This window comes from Rattus norvegicus, chromosome 4 (genome assembly GCF_021556685.1).
Source record: "Rattus norvegicus strain SHRSP/BbbUtx chromosome 4, alternate assembly SHRSP_T2T, whole genome shotgun sequence".
Classification (NCBI taxonomy): domain Eukaryota; kingdom Metazoa; phylum Chordata; class Mammalia; order Rodentia; family Muridae; genus Rattus; species Rattus norvegicus.
The window spans coordinates 33,782,501-33,804,676 of NC_141537.1; the positions used below are offsets into that span (position 1 = coordinate 33,782,501).

Consider the following 22,176-nt stretch of genomic DNA (forward strand, 5'->3'; position numbering starts at 1 on the left):
TAAATTCATAGAGATCCACCTGGCTCTGACTCTTGAGTGTTAGAATTAGAGGCAAGTGCCACCATTCCTGGCTCAATATGTAGGTTTTTTTTTTCCGGAGCTGGGGACCGAACCCAGGGCCTTGTGCTTCCTAGGCAAGCGCTCTACCACTGAGCTAAATCCCCAACCCCAATATGTAGGTTTTTAAAGAATTATTTCTTTTCTATTTTAGGATTATAATGTAATTAAGTCATTTTCCCTTTCCTTTTCTTCTTCCAACCACCCCATATACTCCTCCTGTGTTCTTTCAAAATTCATTAATTAATTAATTCAGAAAATGCCTGTGGGGTAATAGGTATAGGGTCTTACCTGCCACCATTCCTGGCTCAATATGTAGGGTTTTTGTTTGTTTGTTCGTTTTTGGTATTTTTTTTGTTCTTTTTTTTTTTTTCGGAGCTGGGGCCCGAACCCAGGGCCTTGGGCTTGCTAGGCAAGCACTCTACCACTGAGCTAAATCCCCAACCCAATATGTAGGTTTTTAAAGATTTATTTCTTTTCTATTTTAAGATTATAACGTGCTCCACTATGTTCATAGCAGCCTTATTTTTAATAGCCAGAAGCTGGAAAGAACCCAGATGCCCTTCAACAGAGGAATGGATACAGAAAATGTGGTACATCTACACAATGGAATATTACTCAGCTATCAAAAACAATGCCTTTATGAAATTCATAGATAAATGGTTGGAACTGGAAAATATCATCCTGAGTGAGGTAACCCAATCACAGAAAAACACACATGGTATGCACTCATTGATAAGTGGCTATTAGCCCAAATGCTTGAATTACCCTAGATGCCTAGAACACATGAAACTCAAGACGGATGATCAAAATGTGAATGCTTCACTCCTTCTTTAAAAGGGGAACAAGAATACCCTTGGCAGGGAATAGAGAGGCAAAGATTAAAACAGACACAGAAGGAACACCCATTCAGAGCCTGCCCCACATGTGGCCCATACATATACAGCCACCCAATTAGACAAGATGGATGAAGCAAAGAAGTGCAGGCAGACAGGAGCTGGATGTAGATCTCTCCTGAGAGACACAGCCAGAATACAGCAAATACAGAGGCAAATGCCAGCAGCAAACCACTGAACTGAGAATAGGACCCCCGTTGAAGGAATCGGAAAAAGAACTGGAAGAGCTTGAAGGGGCTCGAGACCCCTTATGAACAACAATGCCAAGCAACCAGAGCTTCCAGGGACTAAGCCACTACCTAAAGACTATACATGGACTTACCCTGGACTCTGACCTCATAGGTAGCAATGAATATCCTAGTAAGAGCAGCAGTGGAAGGGAAAGGCCTGGGTCTTGCTAAGACTGAACCCCCAGGGAAGGTGATTGTTGGGGGGAGGGCGGCAATGGGGGGGAGGATGGGGAGGGGAACACCCATAAAGAAGGGGAGAGGGAGGGATTAGGGGGATGTCTGCCCGGAAACCAGGAAAGGGAATAACATTCGAAATGTATATAAGAAATACTCAAGTTAATAAAAAAAAAGATTGCAATATAAGTAAGTCATTTTCCCTTTCTTCTAATCTTTTTCATTAATTCTATAAATACGTGTGTGTGTGTGTGTGTGTGTGTGTGTGTGTGTGTGATATTCCTAAATACATAAATACACCCTTCTCAGTCTGTTTAATTTTATTTGTATGTATGTTTTCAGGGATGGCCATTTGGTATTGGATAACTAATTAAGTATATTCTTCCCCTTGAATGAGTATTTCTCCCATTTCCAGAATTCTTTAGTTGTCTACACTCCTTTGTGTAGGGTTGAGGGCTAATGGCATTCCCCTACTCACACCCCATCCACTTTAGCCTGTTATATTGATGGGACTTTTCTCCTAATAATATGAATGCAGTTTTTGTTGTCAAGATTTTTTATTTCCTTGTTAGGATCACTTCCAAGTTTTCTTTTTTCTTTTAGAGATTGTTATAAGTGGGATTATTTTCTCAAGTTCCAGTGATTTTGTTTAAAAGAAAGCTGCGATCTGAGCATGGTCACACATGCCTGTGATACTGGCACATGATAGAATGAGGTAGAGCCTGATTTTAAAATGACCCTAAGCAATGGAGGAAAAAAGTGAAGGAAAGAATATCAACCACTTATGTGCATCACTCATGTAACTTTAACAGTCAAGACAGAAGAATTGCCACAAGTTCAAGGCCATTCTGAGTTACAGAGTAAGACCTGTCTCAAAAACAGGGGGGAGAGGAGGAAGGAAGGAAGGAAGGAAGGAAGGAAGGAAGAAAGAAAGGAAGAAAGGAAGGAAGGAAGGGAGGAAGGAAGGAAGGAAGGAAGAAAAAGACTTTTCTGCTTTTCTGTTTGTTTGGTTTTTGTGTGTTTGTTATCATGATGTTCTGCTGAATGTATAGATGAGTTCAGAGAGCCTTCTGGTAGACCTCATATTTTGATGTGTAGAATCATACAATATGCAAGCAGAAGGGACACGTATGTCCTCCTTTTATGTTTGTATCCCTTTTCTGTCTTTTTGTTCGTAGAGCTCCTGATTGGAGGAAACAGGTTTTGTTGTTGTTGCTCTTTGCTTTCTTTTTATTCTGTATGCCTTTGGCCACAAGTTATTCAAACACAGCTTTTATTGTGAGAAATGATCCTTTCACACCTGTTTCTTTGTTTATGTTTGTTTGTTGGCGGTTTTTTCCCAAGGTAGGTTTTTTTTTTTTGTAACTCTTGCTGTCCTGGAACTCCCTCTGTAGACCAGGCTGGCCTCAAAACTCACAGAGCTCCAATTGCCTCTGCCTCCTGAGTGCTGGGATTAATGGCATGAACCACCATTCCCGAGCTATTTGTGCACTGTTTAATAGTGAAGGAATGTTGAATTTTATCTTAGGGCTTTTCCAGCCAGGTTTAATGCTGTAGGCTCTTATTCATAGCACTTAGGGGCTAAGACCAAATTCAATGCCAGCTAAAACTGCATTGTAAGACCCTATACCTAATACCCAACAGGCATTTTCTGAATCTGTTGAGATTAGCTTGTAAATTTATCCTTGATTTTATTGGTGTGCTGTATCATGTTTACTAATTTGCAAATATTGACTAATATATCCACATGGAAGGAATTTGGATTAATTATTGTGTACTGACTTTGAAATGCACTATTTCATTAAATTTGCAGGCATTTGACAGAGGACTTCTTCATGCTCTGCATCTCTGTTCTTTAGAGAGAATAGGCTTTGTTTTTTGCAAGGTTCTCCTCAACTATTCATGTTTGAGGCAGTTTTTTTCCTTTCATTTCTCATGGAATAATTTGGGCACTATTGATATTATTTCTTCATTAAAGGTCTGATGAAATTCAGTAGTGAATATATCTAGTCCTAGATTTTTTTCAAGTTGAGTCCAGTCTTCTGGAATTGTAGGTGTGTACAACCATCCCTGTCTCTTCTTTCTTGTCTCTAGTTTTATTTACTGGTGTCCTCTGCTATATGTTTATTAGTTTAGCTAAAGTGTTAGCACTTTGTTCACCTTCTCAAGAACCAACTTCAGTTTAATTGATCCTCTGTATTCTTTTAATTTCTACCATTTCTGCCATAATATTTATTATTTCTTTTCTTATTCTAATTTTGGGTTTAATCTATTATTACTTTTCTAAGATGTTGGGCTACATCCCTAAGTTATTTGAAATCCCTCTGCTTTTGTTAAATATTGGCATTCGTGGCTAAAATTTTCCTTTCACGTTAAGTTAAAGAACAGCAAAACACCCCTTCTTTTTTTTAAAGATTTTTGTAAAAACTCATTTTACTGGCAAAGATTTATTATTGCCTTTATGTAACCTGCAAACTTCTTTGTTCACATGTGTGTTTATGGTCACACATACCGACATGTTTGTGTGCGTACATGTGTGTGGTGGCCTGAAGTTGATGTTGGGTATCCTTTTTGATCACTCTCCATTTTAAAGATCCAACTACCTTTGCTCCCTTCCTGAGTTCTGGGATTAATGGTGTGTACCACCACTCCCAAGCCATTTGTGTGTGAGATCACAGGATCTCTCACTAAACCTGCAACTCATTGATTTGGCTATGTAGAATGGCCAAGGATATCTAGGGACCCTCCTGTCTTCATTTCTCTATTGCTGGGATTATAGACGACATAGCACAATGCCTGGCTTTCTACGAGGATGCCAGACATCCAAAGTCAACTTCTCTTGCTTAGGACTTTTCAGGTTGTCGCATCTCCCAGCTTCTCTAAATGTGGTTTGTTGAGAGCACTAATTGAAGTATTAAGGATTGAGTAAAAAAAGAAAATATTACTGCAAAAGAGATCTTGCAAGAACTATGCCTAGAAATGAGAGGACACATTAACAAACAGTGGCAGACCATCAATGGTAGAATGTCAACATAGAATGAACCATAGTGTACGCTGGGTACAGTCACCCACATCACCACCAAAGCCCTCACTCCCCTCAAAAAAACATCCAAGTGCCTCATGAGTAGCTTTCAACAGTAGTGAAAGGTGATATGCTTACATCTCTATGATAAACCCATAGATTGTGTACACTCCATTGCTTGGAACAGATGAAATCTTAGGCAAATGCATATTAATGACATGAGTGTGGCCATGTCAAGGACCCCAGAGCCTCAGACCCATGGGAATGGTAAAGCTTTCCCCAGTTCAGAGTGATGGCAATGCCTTCCTTAGTCTAAGTTCATGTTATCACTGATTGACCCTTAGGTAAAACTAGTGCATATAAAAAATATCAACCACAACTTGCTCTACCAAGATGGCCAAACCAGCTCCCGTACAAAGACCACCTACTGAGATTAGTTAATGAACCTTGAACTTACTCAACTACATACAATAAAAATGCCTTCTTTTTCAGGGGTATGAAAGACTGACTGGATTTCCATACTGCTAGTGTCCTCCTCTGTCAGACTACGCTGGCTACCCGATCTCAGCTTTTCTGTCATTTCTTCATTCCCTGTCCTCCCAATTGTGATTGAGGGTACCTCCACTCATATGCTCCAAAACTGCTTCCCTTTTATCACTGGCACAAACTCTAATCCACAATCTACAATGAAAACAAAACCCATAGAAAGAATACATGGCTGCTTACCATACAGAGTTAGTAAAATAAAAGATCTTATGTAAGTCAGACCAAACACCATAGCAATAAACTTTAGTGGCTATTTGTTTATCTCTGCTCTACTCCACATTTATGCAGTCTGACTGGATGACCTATTCTCTGTGTCTTTGCTAAAAATGTACTTAATCTTAGTCGTATATGTCATTTCTTTCTTCCCCGTGACATAGACAAGGCTAATTGGCCTTCCAAAGAATTTCTGAGGTATGCTAGAAGCTCTGCTTTAGTAAATTATTAAGGCTAATAATTCTACGGAAAGGTCATAGAATATACAGTGACATCTTAGAGGGATGATTGTGTTTGATTAGAGCTTAGAGAAAAGGATACAGACTGACATTTCTAAAACTATCGGTGTTCAATAGACTCTCTGGAAAATAATTTGATTTAATAGTCGTTGTATCATGCTGCTCAAACCTCATCAGCAGCATCTTTTCATTTACATTGATGTGCATAATCAGACCATGCAGACTACTCCCTATGTTGTAACAGGGACAGTGAGACAATAGGTCATGATAGTCACTATCAAGTGAATTTTCACACTTTTAATAACATTTATTTATACTTTGTAAGAGGTATGTTTGCAAGAAAAGAACCATTGATTACAGATAATTGCTATTAAAAGTACTGATGTTAGCAGGAAGACCTTTCTGGGCTTCAAATCAAGTGATTAAATGGAATCGATCAAGATACTGATTCTTTTTTTGTACTCTTATCTCCCCAGTCAGGAACTAGAGTCCTACGGTCATCTGTATTTGCTACAGCATGACCCTGGTTCTTCCTATTCTAGAGAAGCATCATGTAAAAGTCTATGACCATGTGCACAAATATAACTTCTTTCTATCTCCATCTTTCAGCCACTTTCGGACCTGTTTCCTTCATTTCACAATTTTCTCAGGTATGGCCCACACAAGTTTCTGAAGGAGAAAATCCTGGGTAAAGAATCCCACTTCGACTCTATTTGACACCTTTATTCATGTCTGGCTCCTTGCTGGACTTAAGTTGCCGGTTATTTCTCTTTGGCCTTTGTGTGGCTCATAGTCAACTACCTTTGTGAGGTAAAGGAGGAGACATGAGCAAATGCTGCGTGAGCACTTTCTAATCATCGGGGTCAGGAAAATCAACCTGGTAATAAGGATGTGAAGATATTTAGTTCAATTGCAAAAGGATTATGAATAGTACTCCAGGTGTGCAGGTTAGCACAGTAGCAACCATCTTTGTTTAAAAAAAAAAAAAAAAGCCAACACCGAATGAGTAAAACTGTGCAACTTTGTTCCTTAGCCATAAAACAATTGTTTGCTTGTATTATAAGGAGCTGTTTAATGAAATATCCTTTATGCCTTAGGTCATGCCTTCATTTCTTTTTTTTAATTTTTTTTATTTTTTTTATTTTTTTTATTTTTTTTTATTAACTTGAGTATTTCTTATATACATTTCAAGTGTTATTCCCTTTCCCGGTTTCCGGGCAAACATCCCCCTCCCCCCTCCCCTTCCTTATGGGTGTTCCCCTCCCAACCCTCCCCCCATTGCCGCCCTCTCCCCATAGTCTAGCTCACTGGGGGTTCAGTCTTTGCAGGACCCAGGGCTTCCCCTTCCACTGGTGCTCTTACTAGGATATTCATTGCTACCTATGGGGTCAGAGTCCAGGGTCAGTCCATGTATAGTCTTTAGGTAGTGGCTTAGTCCCTGGAAGCTCTGGTTGCTTGACATTGTTGTACTTTTGGGGTCTCGAGCACCTTCAAGCTCTTCCAGTTCTTTCTCTGATTCCTTCAACGGGGGACCTATTCTCAGTTCAGTGGTTTGCTGCTGGCATTCGCCTCTGTATTTGCTGTATTCTGGCTGTGTCTCTCAGGAGCGATCTGCCTTCATTTCTTTTAAAGGAATTTTGCTTTATTACTCTGTGTGTGTGTGTGTGTGTGTGTGTGTGTGTGTGTGTGTGTGTGTGTGTGTGTGTGTGTGTGCGCGCGCATGTGTGCACGTGATAGTATGCCACAGGACACATGTGGCAGTCAGACAACCTGAGGACAACTTTGTAGGAAGGCAGTTCTTACATTTTACCTATGGGTTCCTGAGATTGAACTCAGGTTGTTGGGTCCAAACACTGGCTGGCACCTTTCCTCCCTGAGCCATTGAGCCATCTCACATTTTCCTATTTCTTAGTGCTACAAATGGCTCATATTTGAGATCGGTGGATTATATAACCCATTAGGTTATCTGGAACTAGTTCTTGGAAGATTAATTAGACTGCTTTCAAATAATAGATTTTATTGGCAATAATGTTAGGCCATTTATCAAATGTTATTCTTCACTGTCACCTCTGTCCCTCCAAACTATTTTAAAGAAACACAGGGGATCTTAAAAAATGCTTTGGATGGCAGATCACAACAAAAGGGTAACACATGTTAAGTATGTAATATAGTGTGTATTGCTATGGACTTAGAAAGAAAGGAAAAGTTTCACGCAGTTCTATTTTAACTGTAATTTCATGAGTGTGTAGAGCCATAGGAAAGTTCCTTCATGTTTGATTTTCAGTGTTTTCAGTTGGTAAATTTGTAACTTGTCAGTAACAGTATTTGCTTTATTCTTTCACTTGGCTTGAAATTACTATTTGCTACTTGAGTCTAAGTATTTACAAGGTTGTTATTGTTCCTACCACCCCAAATGATTCTTCAAACAAGTCACAGAATGAAGGCACACTTGTATGTGAAACATTACAATTGGAAACTGGATAGAAACACGGGAAATTAAATAAATTCTAAAGAAGAAAGAAGAAAGGAAGGAAAGAAAGGACTCCCTCACCTGGAGTTGGAATCTCATCATGTTTAACAAAATTTGTTGGGAGGCAATATTCTTTTGCATAGCGATATGTCAAATAAGAATGTTAAAAAAAGGAGTAAACCACACTTAAGTCCTGGGCATCTGTGACCTCTGTGCTTAAGTTCACTCTTTTCCCAGCTATAAATCTGAAACTTCCAAGGACTCTCCCAAACAGAATTATGAACTTTGTTTATAAGAACAAACAAATTTTAATTTCCTCGTGACCTTGTAATGATCCCTTTAGCTCCTGTAACCTGTCGTTTTGTCTTGTCAGCTATAATCCTGTCTAGTGCAACTCAAGAACTAACAGATGTTATAATTTACTGTAAAAAATTCCTTAGAAACTTTTTGAACGCGGTAACTGTAGAATCTGTGCAGTTACATGGATTTTAAAAATGCCTGGAATTCATGCAGAAAATCATGGATAATAAATCATACATGGATATTAATCCGCTCAAGCACAGCTGTCTTTTGAGAAACCACGTTGTGTTGGGGCATTCACATCCTTTTCCTAAGCACCTCTCTTTTCCCTTAAATTCATGCTTAAGTTTGTGTTTACACCATTTCTCAAACATTCTCTTAACAAATTATAACTCTGCTTCATTCCAACTCATTCTGAAATTCTTTTCTGTGTGGAAATCAAGAACCCGACTTTACCTGAGTCTCTAAGAGAGCCCAGGTTGCAACAGTAAGCAACACAGGACCATATCTCCTACCGCCACTGACCAGTCTCTCCATTCCTCTCTCCCCTTTTATTTTGTTGAAATTGTGTGACATTTATTCAGCAATACCAATTGAACATGTTGGCTTACTATATGGGCTGTGACATTATGAAACAAATACTGAGAATATCCATTATACAATGTGTACTCATTTTATACCCCAAAAGATACAGTCCAGTATATTGTAGTATCTGGTTATAAAAGTTCATTATAAACACAAATAAATAGCTAAGCTGTTTAAATGCACAATATCTCAGGTGATGCTTAAAAAAAAATTACAAAGTGTACTAAGTCAAGGGTTGCTAAATTCATCACAGAATACTCTTTTCTTATTACCCTTGACAGTAACATTACTTTGACTGTGATAATTACTGACTTTAGTTTCTGAATTGTGGGCCTACCATCAAAATATTATTTCAAAGAATTTAAAACTGATTGCCACACAAATAATGAAGAAATATTTGTTATATGTCAGCATGGTGGTATTCACATAGAAGCCCAGCTTATGAAATGCTGGAAAAGGAGGATCATGAGTTCAAGGCCAGCCTGAGGTACCTATTAAGTTTCAATGTAGTCTAGGATGGAACAAGTCCTTATTGGTAAAAGAAAATTGAAAAACAAAGATTGTCATATGTACATTGAATCATTAAATTGGCGGTATAGTAATATGATAAAACATGTTTAAAGGTTATTTAAGAAATGTTACCAAAAACTGGGACAGGATGATGTTTGCCTGTAATCTCAGAACTCAAGAGGTGGGGCAGGAGGAAGAATTCAAGTTCAAGGCCAGTCTAAGATACATAGCTAAACCTTGTAAAAGAGGGCGGGGAGAGGGAGTGAGGGAGAAGGGACGGAAAGAATAAATCAACAGTCAAAAGAAACTTCATAGTTGTGGGAGCCAGGAGATGAAGAGTAGTACACATAAATTATGTAAGGTCCCACAGAACAATGAAATCATGTTCTCTTTGGTTCCCATTTCTATTAGAGAGAGAGAGAAAGAGATCTTGGGAAATGTTAACTGGTGGCTCAGACCTATCATGCCAGTAAAATCCAAAGCTAAAGAAGATTCTTGGAGCCCTCGAGACAGAGGCCAGTCTCAGCAACATAGCAAGACATCTCTCAAAAGAAAAAAAGTAATAATGAGGAGGAGGAGGAAGGGAGAGTAAAATTAATGGCGAGAGGGAGGGGAAGGAGAAGGGGAGGGGGAGGGAGGAGGGGGAGGGAAAGGGAGGGAGGGGGGGAGACGGGGAGTGGGAGAGGGAATCTAACGTGTCATTCACACTTATCTAGCTTCTAGCCAACAGTAAATTCTCCATAGGCCTGTGTCACAACTGTCCAAATTACACTGAAATATCTGGCTACTCTGTTTCTCATCTTCAAGTCTTAGTGACTTTCCTTTATATACTTTTGGAACTTGGACCTAGGACTTTCTGTATGATAAGCAAGTTCTCACCTACTGAGGTGCATTCTGTGACTTCATTTTGCTTTTTATTTCATGACAGGCTCTCACCAAGTTGCCCAAGCTAGCCTTGAATTTGTAATACTCCTGAATTAGTCCCTGTTCCCAGTAGCTGGGATTGTATGACCAGAACATGAAGTCTTGCTAGATAATGTACCCTACTACAAGTAACAGAACACCATAGATATTAATAGCTGAGGCAACCAAGGCAGGAGGATCATGACTTGAATATCATCCTATATATTCAGAGACCCTTGGTCCCAGAAACAAAACAAAAAACATAATGGATAACAACAACTAAATCAAAGCCCAGAAGAAAGAGAGACGAGCTTCAAGGAAGATATTAACATTGTCCTGTTACTGGCCTGAAGCGAATAGGATAGATATCATGTCGCCATTTCCTTCAACAACAGAACCTTATTTCCCAGGACTTTGGGAATTCTGAAGTTCAAAATCAGTTCACCAATAAGGTCACTTTTTGATGAGTCTTCTCAGTGGCTTGTAGGTGGCTCTTTGCTCTACGCATAAGGGTTTCCACCCCTTCGGACAAAAACATACACGTCACCATTGATTCTTCAGCCTCATTATCTGATCTTAATTATTTATCAAAAGTTCCACCTCATTACGTGGTCATCAGGAGTCAGGGTTCTGTAAACAGGTGTTCAGAGAAACACAGTCTGTCTAGGCAGAAAATGTAAACATAGTTCTCTGTACTTCGACAAAGAGTTCATGTGGAATGACCATGGATAGCTCTTTAGAAGTTTTCTGAGATGACTAACAATAAAACAAAGCACTGTCAGCCATGAAGATTAGCAAGCCTCTATTTCAACAAGATTTCTCCTTGGTTTGTTGAGTTGTATGACTCTGGAAATATGCATTTTTTTAAAAAAAATTGTTCCAACTTATTCTCCTCAAGTAAGTTGTAGGTTTTACTTTGAAAAACACAGGTTCAGATAAGCTGTAAAATCATTTAAATACCTAAAAATGCTGACTATGAAGTTGAAGAATTTACTAGAAATCTATTATATTTATCTAAGTATTTATTACGAAAAAAAATTACTGTTGATGACATAAATATGAGAAAGAATTATATAAAACATATAGAATTACAGAAAGTTACTAATATGGAAAGACAGACAAACAGAAAGAAAGAAGAAAAGAAAGGAAGGAGGAAGGGAGGGAAAGAGGGAGGGGAGGAGGGAGTAAGGGAGGGAAGATAATTTGAGAACTTCTTATTCGTTTGCTTGATAAAATAGATATATTTTGTGTGGGAAAGAATGGTTATTAAAGTGAATAGGTCCTAGTTTTCACATTTCATCTTCTTTCCTTTTCTTATTTCTAGTTTCCCTGGAACACTAAAAGTGCAGTTTCACCCAATTCTTCCATGATCAGCATCACTGGTAAGAATTTATGTGTACCTATACGTACCAGTTATTAGTTCTTCCTTGTGTTTTCAATTCAATTTTATGAGGTGGTCTAGGTCAGAGTGTAAGTTGTGTAGTTCAAATTGCTTCTAATTAGAGTGTCCGTCATATTTGCTTTCTAATAGTGCCCTTGGGTTATTTGGTTCCATTGGTGTTTTTTAAAAATGGGCCAACATAGAGAAAGAAGTCAGACTATATTACATCTATAGTTCTATACAGTCAGATGAGAAGGGCTTTCTTGTTTTCATTCACATCTACTTTATATTGGTATGTGCCCACCAGTAATAATTTGCAAGGCCCACCAGCTGGATCAATACAGCAATATATACTTAGTGATAATCTTCCTTCTAATCTGCTTCTTGATAGTAGAAGAAATGGTTTCTTAAAATGGTGGACGTGCTTGTCATCAGAAGCTCTTGTGCAACGTCCAGGTCAAGGCCTATTAAAGGAAGCGTCCGAGAAGCCAAATAATTTAAATAGCCCGGAGTTAAATTAAAGAGCTCTATTCAAGTAGACATCAGCATAGGTGTAGTCTTTCCACAGGCCCATTAACAGTTCATGAATTCTCAGCAAATGCTGATGAGTTCATTCGATCACCATGCTTAAAACAAATGTTACTTAGATTCTGCTAGTTTTTCTTCTTCATCCATAAAATTTAATTTGCTTTTTTTTAAAGTCATTAAAGAAGAAAGAGGGTTTTAGAATTGCACTGGGCTAGTTCGTGCCCCAGGCTCACTTTTTATTAATAGTGTTAGGATGATTATCTAACCTCTCTGTAATTCAATTTTGCTTTATTTCTACAAAGTAAGAAAAAGAGAAACCTATCTCATAGAAGTATTATAAGAATTGATGCAAAGTTTATATGGGAGCGAATATCATGTTTTAAATACAGTTTTCAGTATATGCATTGCTCTTAATGAAGGTTGGCTGCTAATTAGTGGCAGGCCAGAGAGTGATGTTGGCAAATGTCCATGGCTTTCTCTTTCATTCTTTCCTTATCTTATTTATTATGTCTTTTCAAATTATAGTAAAACTCCCCTATTTTCTGTTTCCCACTGACCACCTCCATTTACATTTCTTCTCACATGACTATTCAAGTCAGTATTTCATGGATGGGGAAGTAAGTCGCCCAGTGTGTAAAGTACTTGAGTGCAAGTGTGAGGTTTTGAATTTAGACTCCTAGTATCTACATAAAAACTGGGTGTGGGGGCTAGAGAGATGGCTCAGTGGTTAAAAGCACTGACTGCTCTTTCAGAGGTCCTGAGTTTAAATCCCAGCAACCACATGGTGGCTCACGACCATCTGTAATGGGATCTGATGTCCTCTCTGGTGTGTCTGAAGACAGTGACAGTTTACCCACATACAACTGCAACCACAGTTGGGGTCAAAGACAGGCAGATCCTGGGGACTTCGCTGGCCAGCTAGTCTAGTGGAAATGGCTGTCTCCAGCTTCAGTGAGAGATTGTGCTTCAAAAAGTTAAGGGGAGAACAGCAGACACAGACAATGCTTTGTTCTCTTATTTTGTTTAGAAGTGGTCAAGATAGTCAAGGAATAGCTGTTTTAAGTTTTCTATTATTGTGATAAAACACCATGACCAAAAATGACTTGGGGGAAGAATTTAATTTACTTAATTATATATTACAGCTAATCACAGCAGAAGTCAGGGAAGGAAGTCAAGCAGGGAAAGAATGTGGAGGAAGGACCTGACATGAAAGTCACACAAAAATGGTGTTTACCTGCCTCTGCTGCTTTCTTTTATACCACAGGGTCAAGCGCTCAGGAGTGGCACTGTCCACAGTGGGCGGGCCATCACACATTAGTCACTAATCAAGAAATTCACCACAGACTTGTCTAAAGGCCAATTTTGTAATGTCATTTTTTTTCTGTTGAGGTTACCTCTTCCCAAAGGACTCTACCATGCATCAGGTTGACTTAAAACTAGCCAGCAAAATATCTATCATTGAAGTCGATATAACATTTTAAAGTTTCAATATACCAAAACTATTTTTAAGACATAAAACATTCCTTTTGAAAGTTTATGTATAAGCCTTTATGTCACTTCAATTCACTTAATTCATATATTTTCAATAGTTAGATTGCTTGTGATTTCGTGAGACTTCAAACAAAGCTAGCCGTAGTTTAAGTTGGCTTCATGTTCATGAATTTTGTGACATAAGTGTGTTATACAAATATTAAAGCTCAGAGTCAATGACTCTGATGCAGACATGACTTTTTGTTGTTATGTTTGATATACAACACTCAACTAGTTTTAAAATTTTGTATTTATTTACTATTTAAAGCAGGGTCCCATGTAGCCCAGATTGGCCTCCAGCTTGGTAGGTAGCTAAGGATGAGTTTAAACTCTTAATCTTCTTGACTCTACTTTCTAAAGACTATAGGGGTGTTTCATCATGCCTGACTAAACAACTACATTTGCTGTACATCTTGTTCTTAGGTTAAATTCATAACTTTCTAATCGTATGTATCTTAGGAAAGGAGTGAAAATATTTAACATATTAAATTCAGGTATATTAAAAATAAAGCTTGCATTGTGTTTAGTGATAACCACTCGAGGCCCAAGGATTTTCTTTTTAATTTAGACTTTTTTCCTCTCTCTTATTTTGCTGTTGTTAGTTTTTGTGGGTTTGTTTACGACAGGTTATCACTGTGTAGCCCATGCTGGATGAGTCCTTGCTGATACACTTTGTAGCACAGGCTAGACTAGAAGTTGAGATTTTCCTGTATCAGCCTTCTCAGTGCTAGGATTACGGGCATGAGATAAAAAGTCCCGTCGTACCTGTTTTATTTGTTTATGAAAACATTTCCCCAAATCATATGAACCTAAAATACATTTAGTCATTACACGCAACTATTTTTTTCTGAGAATTTTAGTAATAACAATAAGCATTTTCTCCTAAGTCAATTGATACAGAAATCTCAAGAGAGTTTGTAAATTAATCATGGTTACTATCCACAAATAGTTAATATCATGCATGCATGATAAGCTGGCGCAGGAGGAGCACAAACATCCCAAGGGAGTGATCGACCACTATCTGACTGGAGTTAAGGCCCACTCCATGAGCTGGAACCCATTACTGATACTGCTTGTCTTAGGAAGAACCCAAGATTAGATATGCCATGGGCCAAGGGGAAAACCAGATACTATTTATTGTTCTGCTAAATAATCACAGGGATAAAATTACTCCTTACGGCATTTTGCTATACCCATTGCTAAAGTGTCTCAGTCAGCCATCATGAGACAAGTGTTTTCTTGCAGTAGAAGGAAACAAAGACAGAGACTCACAACTGGGCAATGTACAGAGTGTGAGAGACCTTGAAATACTCAAGTCTTAAAGGACAAACGTTCTTCCAAGTCCTCCCCTCAGGGCTCAGGGAACTGTGCACAGTAGGAGCAGAAAAGATCTTAAGAATCAGATGGAGGGGCTGGGGATTCGGCTCAGTGGTAGAGCGCTTGCCTAGGAAGCGCAAGGCCCTGGGTTCGGTCCCCAGCTCCGGAAAAAAAAAGAACCAAAAAAAAAAAAAAAAGATACAGTAGCCCCATAATATATGTAGATGGCCAATATGATACAAATTCAGTGGTACTTTTAGGCTTAGCTTGCTGTTGTTGTTTTTGTTTATTTGTATTTTTATTTTTTTTTGTCTTATATCAAATGTTTGGGAATTTTTTACCGATCTCTTGTTTCTATATTACAGTTTGTGATTTTGTATTTTTTTTATGGTGTGTGTGTGTGTGTGTGTGTGTGTGTGTGTGTATTTGTATTTGTATGTGTTTTATGTGATTTTTCTTTTTTTCTTCTTTTGTTCTTTTTTGTTGGTTTTCTGGTTTTCTGTTTTTTGTTTTGTTTCCCGCGTTGCCTATGTGTTCTCTGAAGAATGAGGATGAGAAGATGTGCAGCTAGAATGGCTGACAAGTCAGGGAGAGTCTGGGAGGAGGTGAGGGAGGAGAAATAAGATTAGACTACATTGCACGAAGAAATGTTTTTCACCAGTGAAAAAGTAAACTGGTAGACCAAACCAGAAAAAAAGAAAATTTTCTGTAATTTTTATAAATTTACCTTTTATCGAAGATAAAAATAAATGCATATACAAACAAGTTGAATGTGCTTGTCTGTTTTTACATGGAGAATTAAATCTTGTGACTACTTGACACTGAATCATAAAGAGCATCTTTAGTGTCCTTCAGAATTTATGCATATTCTGATTTTATAGCCATCACCGCTGAGACTCTGCAGAAGTAGGTTTAGGGCCATTTCAGAAATTGTTGCAAATACTGTCCTACTCCCAAGTCAAAATTCATAGTTTTTTTTATTGTTAATGAAACTCAAGTGAGCGACTCAAATAATGATTTAATAACCAAACAGTAGGAAAGTATTATACATCTTTATTTTCCGTAATTAATCCATTATGCTCCTATAAAAGCAGAAAACTTTGCATGTATCAGGAAAATGCTGAAGTGCGTATTTCTGAACTGAAGTGTTTCAGGCAGAGTTTGTTGTTGCTGCCTGTGGGGATGGAGCGCCCAGTGCAGAGCTCTGTGTTCAGAACAAGGAAACGGTGGAGTCATGAGACCCAGAGTGCAGTCCGGCTGGGCTGCCATAGACACCTAAGGTTTATCACTGGTTGATTGTGAGTGTACGTTTGGTTGTTGTATGTTCAGTAACTGGTTACCCCTTCCATATTTTTGTGCCTCCCACATTCAGTTATATAGGCCCCATGGAGTTGTGACCATAGCTTAAAAACTGTCAGTTAAAGCTTTTTACAAATATTTATTGAGAAGTCTGAAGATTTTTATGTGCATTAATATCTCTATCTATATATGAATCTATCTATCTATATAACTATCTATCTATCCACCACACACACACACACAAACACACACACAAACACACACACAAACATACACACACAAACACACAGAGAGAGAGAGAGAGAGACACAGTATCTATCTAGTCCCTAGATAGACAGACAGACAGACAGACAGACAGACAGTCAGACAGATAGATATACAAACAGACCATGGACGCAGTAAACTACATTGGGGCAAGAGCCATCTGAAAACTCCCAGTTTTCCAGAGTCTGACTAAATGGATAAAAAAAAACCCATCCTGTTTTCAATTAGTTCTTTTCCCTTTTCAGTCTTCAGTAGTTGTTTAGCCCACTGAGAAGTTAAGCCAAGGGGCCTTTTAGGCTGAGAGCCACAGTGCTTAGATGTTTTCATTTTAAAGATTAAGCTCTCTAGTCCTTGAGAAAGAAGTTGCAATTGCACAAAGATTTACGTCTCACAGAGACAAAGAAACGATGCTAGCTTCCTAAAGCCTGGAGGCGTTCAGAAGCATGTTTGACAATTAGAATGTAGTAATGAGGATTTATGATTTCTTTTCCTCCTCCTCCTCCTCCCCCTCCTCCTCCTTTTCCTCCTCAAGTGGAGGGCAGTCTCTTTCTAATGTTGAGCACTGGGCACTTGTAAAGTTTCTGAAAACATCTCAGGATGAATAGGCTTTGGGGTTGGTAAGAAGGACAGCTTACTTCTGAGATTCCTGCCAGAGCGACCAGTTTTTATTTTCTTCTAAAGACTCAATGGAAAGGCAAGACTATTGTTTTTAATTCCTCTGCATCGAGCGTCTTCAGTGACAACATTAAGAGATTAGGTGCCATCCCACCACACTATTTTGGATTTGGAAAGAAGAATGCAAACTAGGCCAAAGTTCAACAGTCTATACTCTGGGGGCAGTAGATTTAATGTGGGGTGCCTTCCTTCGCAGTGTTTTTAGAAGGTGTCCCATGAGGCTTTTAGACCTTGGCATTCTTTTAAGTAGATAGTTTAAGAGACCAGTTCCTGCTGAGGGATAAGATTCAGTTCATTTGAACTGCATCTCGATTATCAGCATCGAATCATGACATTTCTGGGGCACCCGTGGGAGTCCCGGGAGGAGCACTGAGAAAACAGTTTTCCCCGGAAGGCTGAGCAGTTGGTCAAATAGCTCAAGTAATCATGGGTAGAGAGAATTCACCCACAAGATCCCCTCCCTGTGAACAAAATTGCAGATGGCCTCCAATTGTTCCATGTCTATTCCAAATTTGGTAGAACCTTCAGAAAAGCAGAAGTACAAAGAATCGCAATTTTAAAATTATCCTGTTGTCCAGGGGACAAGAATACTTTTTATCTGGAATATGTTCGCATGGTGTACAATGAAGTCAGGGTGGATTCAAGTCCTGGTCATTTTAAAAGTTCCTCGGATGATTCCAGTGCAGGAAACTGCGAGAGGCAGTGTTCTCCAGCCTCGAAGTCGATTCACAGAGAACGATTTTATACAATACTACTACCTGAGATTTGTGTTTCCTTGTCCTGGTGTAGGGAAGAGACTTTTTCGAACATTACAGAGGCCATACATTGTATAGCAAGGTTGAAAGGAAAGCTAGAACAGCATTTCCTGTGAATGTGAAGGCATTACTTTCAGACTTGAGACAGAGAAAAGGGGAGAAATCAAACTTAGAGTTTCAGAGCAGGAGAGGGGCTAGCTGATGTCAGATGACCCAGCTTAGGCATTGTAACAGAGAAGCAGGAGCGTGTGAATCTGTAGTCAGGGCTCGTTTCTTACCCAAAAGGCCCGAAATAATTCTATGCTTTAGACAAGCAGCAATGATTGGGACTTTCAGCACTGTGTGAACTTTAAAGTATCATAATATGTTCTAGAAAATTGTCATGGGCTTTCCAAGATGTACGCTCGACAGAGAAGAACATATAGTAACTCCTGTCCCTGAATACACAGAACATAAGAATTTACCTAGACCAGTGCTCTATCTGGTTGACAGTCCATGTGTGGCTTAGCACAGGAAAATTTTGATTATAGATACAGAAAATTAGACCTACCACAGACTTATGGAAACAAATCGGCATTTAATATGATTTCTACCCGAACAAGATATGCATCTACATTAAAATTCGGAACATGTTAATTGGTGTTGTAGATTGAATATTTGAACCTGACCCAAATTTAACCGACTCAAAAAATCCTTTTGCTCTTTGACTCTTGAAAGGAGGCCCCATATCAGTTCTTACATGAAGAATTTGCTAGAACAGCTGAAGAAGCACAAAATTGTGGGTGTTCAGAGTGAGATGGACAGACCCTGTCTCTGTAAAAGGTGATGGGGAGAGGGAGCAAGAAAACCAGAACAGAGCATAGCAGTGCACACACCCGTCATCCCAGTAACTGAAGGTCATCCTCAGCTAAATAGCAAGTTTGAGGCCAACCTGGGCTCTTATCACAATCAACCCATCATTCTACTTTAGTCCAAAGAGAAAAATAACGGGGAAGCTTCCGAAGTCAGTGAGAGAAGTGCAAGGGTTCTGGAAAAGGCGAGAGGCAAACATGCAGTTTTGTGGAATAAGCCAAGTGTAGCCTTTACTTTGCAGTTCCCAGGAAGGAGGAAAAAGTTGTTTCCAAGAGTTAAACCAGATTCCTACCCCCAGAAAAAGGCTACAGCCCTCAGAGTCTCAAATCAGGTGGACAGGTTCTCATCCAACAAAGATTCCTCTGGGAAATGGGTCAAGAGAAGGTAGGAGCAACACTGTGGCCCGCTGTGGGCCTGGAAGTGTAGCAGCCTGGCACTACCTTGAGCCACCCTGGTATGAAAAGCTGTGCTACTCTGGGAGTTTGACATCAGGGAACATACACCGGTCACAGAGTCTCAAATTGGTCTGTGACAGACCTAAAGAGGGCTCTAAAGAGCAGGAGGGCTAATTACTAATGGATCATCTTACCCAGAACCCAGGGAGCAGGAGGCTGGTTCTCCTGGGTTCGGGCTGGGGAGTGCATAGGGCAAGATATAGCCCTGTCCTTGGTGGCTAAGAACAGATCTTACCAACTGAGAATCACCCTGACCTTGATAGCTCTGAACTTCAGGTTAGAAGGTAGATAAAAATTTTGTGCCCCGCTACTGAATTTCTACACTCCCCAAACCCTGAAGCAATACCTCCACATAAAACAGCCACCCTAGAGGGAAACACCCGAGAATCTCAGGAACGAGAGAGAATCTGTCCAACCCACATAACGTAGTTGGGTGTGGCCAGAGAGATCCCTGGTATGCCAACAAGGAAAACAGCCACTGTGAACTTAGGTCTGACTGACAGCAGTTTCATACAGACTTAACAAGACAACCTGTAAACCATAGGAAAACACACCTCTTAGGTCAGCTTTCATCCAGTTCAGAAATTAGCTGGCAGTCTCCAATTTTTGAAGTTCTACAACGAAGCTGCTCCAACAGTTTTTTCTTTATTTGGTGGGTTTTTTTTTGTTGTTGTTGTTGTTTTGTTTTGTTTTGCTTTTATTTTCTTTGAGGGATATCTTTTGGATTTTTTTGAGTTTTTTTTTTTAAATATCGTCATTAGCGTATATTAAGTGTTCACAATAATGGGCTCCACTATTATGTCATCATCATACGTGCTGAAACTATTTGATGATATTCACTCTCCCCAATGAAGCTCTCACCTTCCTCCCCATCTCACTCCTGTGATTTCTTTCTTCTTTCTTACTAGTTTCCCTTCTATTTTCATGTCTTCATGCCTAGGGTGTGTGTGTGTGTGTGTGTGTGTGTGTGTGTGTGTGTGTGTGTGTGGGCACCTGCACATGTTCACACACTTGTGAGCACCTATGTTTCATTAGCCTTCATAGGAACATAGATTAGGAGCTCTTTGCAAGAATATGGGGACCTTATCAGCGGCTACACCATGTCTCTCCATCTCTTTGCAACCATTCATTGCCTATAGATGTTTGGGGGGGCACCTATGAGCCTCTCCCCTTCATTTTGATTTCCTGCTCTATTTTCAGCAACATTTCTGCACTGTATGCTTTTAGACTTTTTAAACTTGCATTTGTTACTCCCCTTCACACACTCATCTAATTTTCTTTACAGAATTTTTCCACCTAGGGGAATTATTTCTCTTTAGCGTCTTTTCTCTTTTTGCCTCCTGTGTTCTCTACCTTCAAAGCATCCAATATTTCTTCTACTTTGACCTATAACCTTTTAAAGGAAATGTCACCTTTTATTTTCCCTCCATACATTTATTTAATTTTGTTTTTTTTCCTTCTTTTTTTTTTTATTGTATATGAGTACACTGTAGCTGTCTTCAGACACACCAGAAGAGGGCATCGGATCTCATTACAGATGGTTGTGAGCCACCATGTGAATGCTGGGATTTGAACTCAGGACCTTAGGAAGAGCAGTCGGTGCTCTTAACCACTGAGCCATCTCTCCAGCCCTTGTTTTGTTTTTAAGTTCTTTAATATTGGAGAAAAAAATCTTTCTTCATTTTTACTCCTAATCTCTGTGGTGGCCTTCCTGTTCACCACAACCTTTTCTATTTCCATTATTTCTTCTTTTATCTCTTCCTGCTGCTTCTATTTTCTTCCCTCCTTCTGATTCATTTGCTGGTTCCATACTTACTTAAAATAACTTTAATTTTATAGTAGTTCTAAAGCAATTTTGTCTTATTAACTTTGGTGATGCATCAGTGAGCTGAAATTGATTTTAAGTGCATTTCCAAGTCTTGTTGGTGCTGCTATGGAAGTGTGCTTCATCCTTGTAAGCTGTTAGGAGTAGGATGCCCAGTAAGATCCATTCCCCCCAAACCGAGAAGTAGTATTCAGACCAAAAGATACAGAAATATCAGTGTCTTAGTCAGCGCTGTAGGCTGGAAAGAGACATCATGATCCCAGCAACTCTCTCTCTCTCTTTTTTAATGAAAGAGAACATTTAACTGGAGGCTTGCTTACAGTTTCAGAGGGTGGGTTCGTGACCTTCATGGTATGGGGCATGGCAACAGGCAGGTGGTTAGAGTACTGGAGCAGTTGTTGAGAGCAGGCAGAGAGGGAGAGTGAGGGTCTCATGTGGGCTTTTGAAACCTCTAAGCTCGCCCCCAGTGACAGACCTCCTACAACAGGGCCACACTTCTTTAATCCTTTGTAAAAGAGGTCCACCAACTGGAGACCAAGTATTCACATATATAAGACCATAGTGACCTCCTTATTGAAACCCCTACATTACTCTGGTCGGCATGGAACTCGCTATGTAGACCAGGCTGGCTTTGGACTTGCAGTTATCCCCCTGTCTCTACCTCCCCAGTGCTAAGACTGCAAGCATCACCATCATGAAAGTTCACTTCCTCTTCAGTATTTTCATTGTTCTTCTGAATTTGTTTGGAAGTTTTACTTCATATCTACTCTGATTGTCTCTCTGGTAAAAATTCCAACGTCTATTTTTTTGTATTCCAGCTTTTAACTTCAAACTTAGGTCTTTTTTATGGCTACTAATTCCTTGTCAATAATAGCTATCTGATCACTTTTCCCCTTTTATAATGGAGCATGGTTGTATTTTCATGACATCACTTCCCTAATGATGCCAGCATCTGAATTGTTTGGGGACTGCTATAGCTGTTCCCCCTTTCCCATGGAGCCTCAGAAAATGCTTTACTTACCTATGCATGTCATAAAATTATGGATTCTATTTTGGATATTTCAAAATAACACAAGACTATCTGCCACACTAAACTCTTCTGGAGCATTCTGATTTGGGTTTAAAAGTTAATCCAAACAAGTCCCGTAAA

The 22,176-nt window shown here is 39.3% G+C and overlaps 1 long non-coding RNA gene across 1 annotated transcript in view; it reads left to right on the plus strand.

The window, feature by feature from the left end:
• LOC147994737 (uncharacterized) overlaps positions 1 to 22,176 on the plus strand; it is a 37,892-nt gene that overhangs the window by 13,756 nt on the left and 1,960 nt on the right. Inside the window, exon 2 of the long non-coding RNA XR_015686365.1 lies at positions 11,470 to 11,527. This is a non-coding gene — a long non-coding RNA (uncharacterized LOC147994737). The remainder of the gene's footprint in view (positions 1 to 11,469; positions 11,528 to 22,176) is intronic.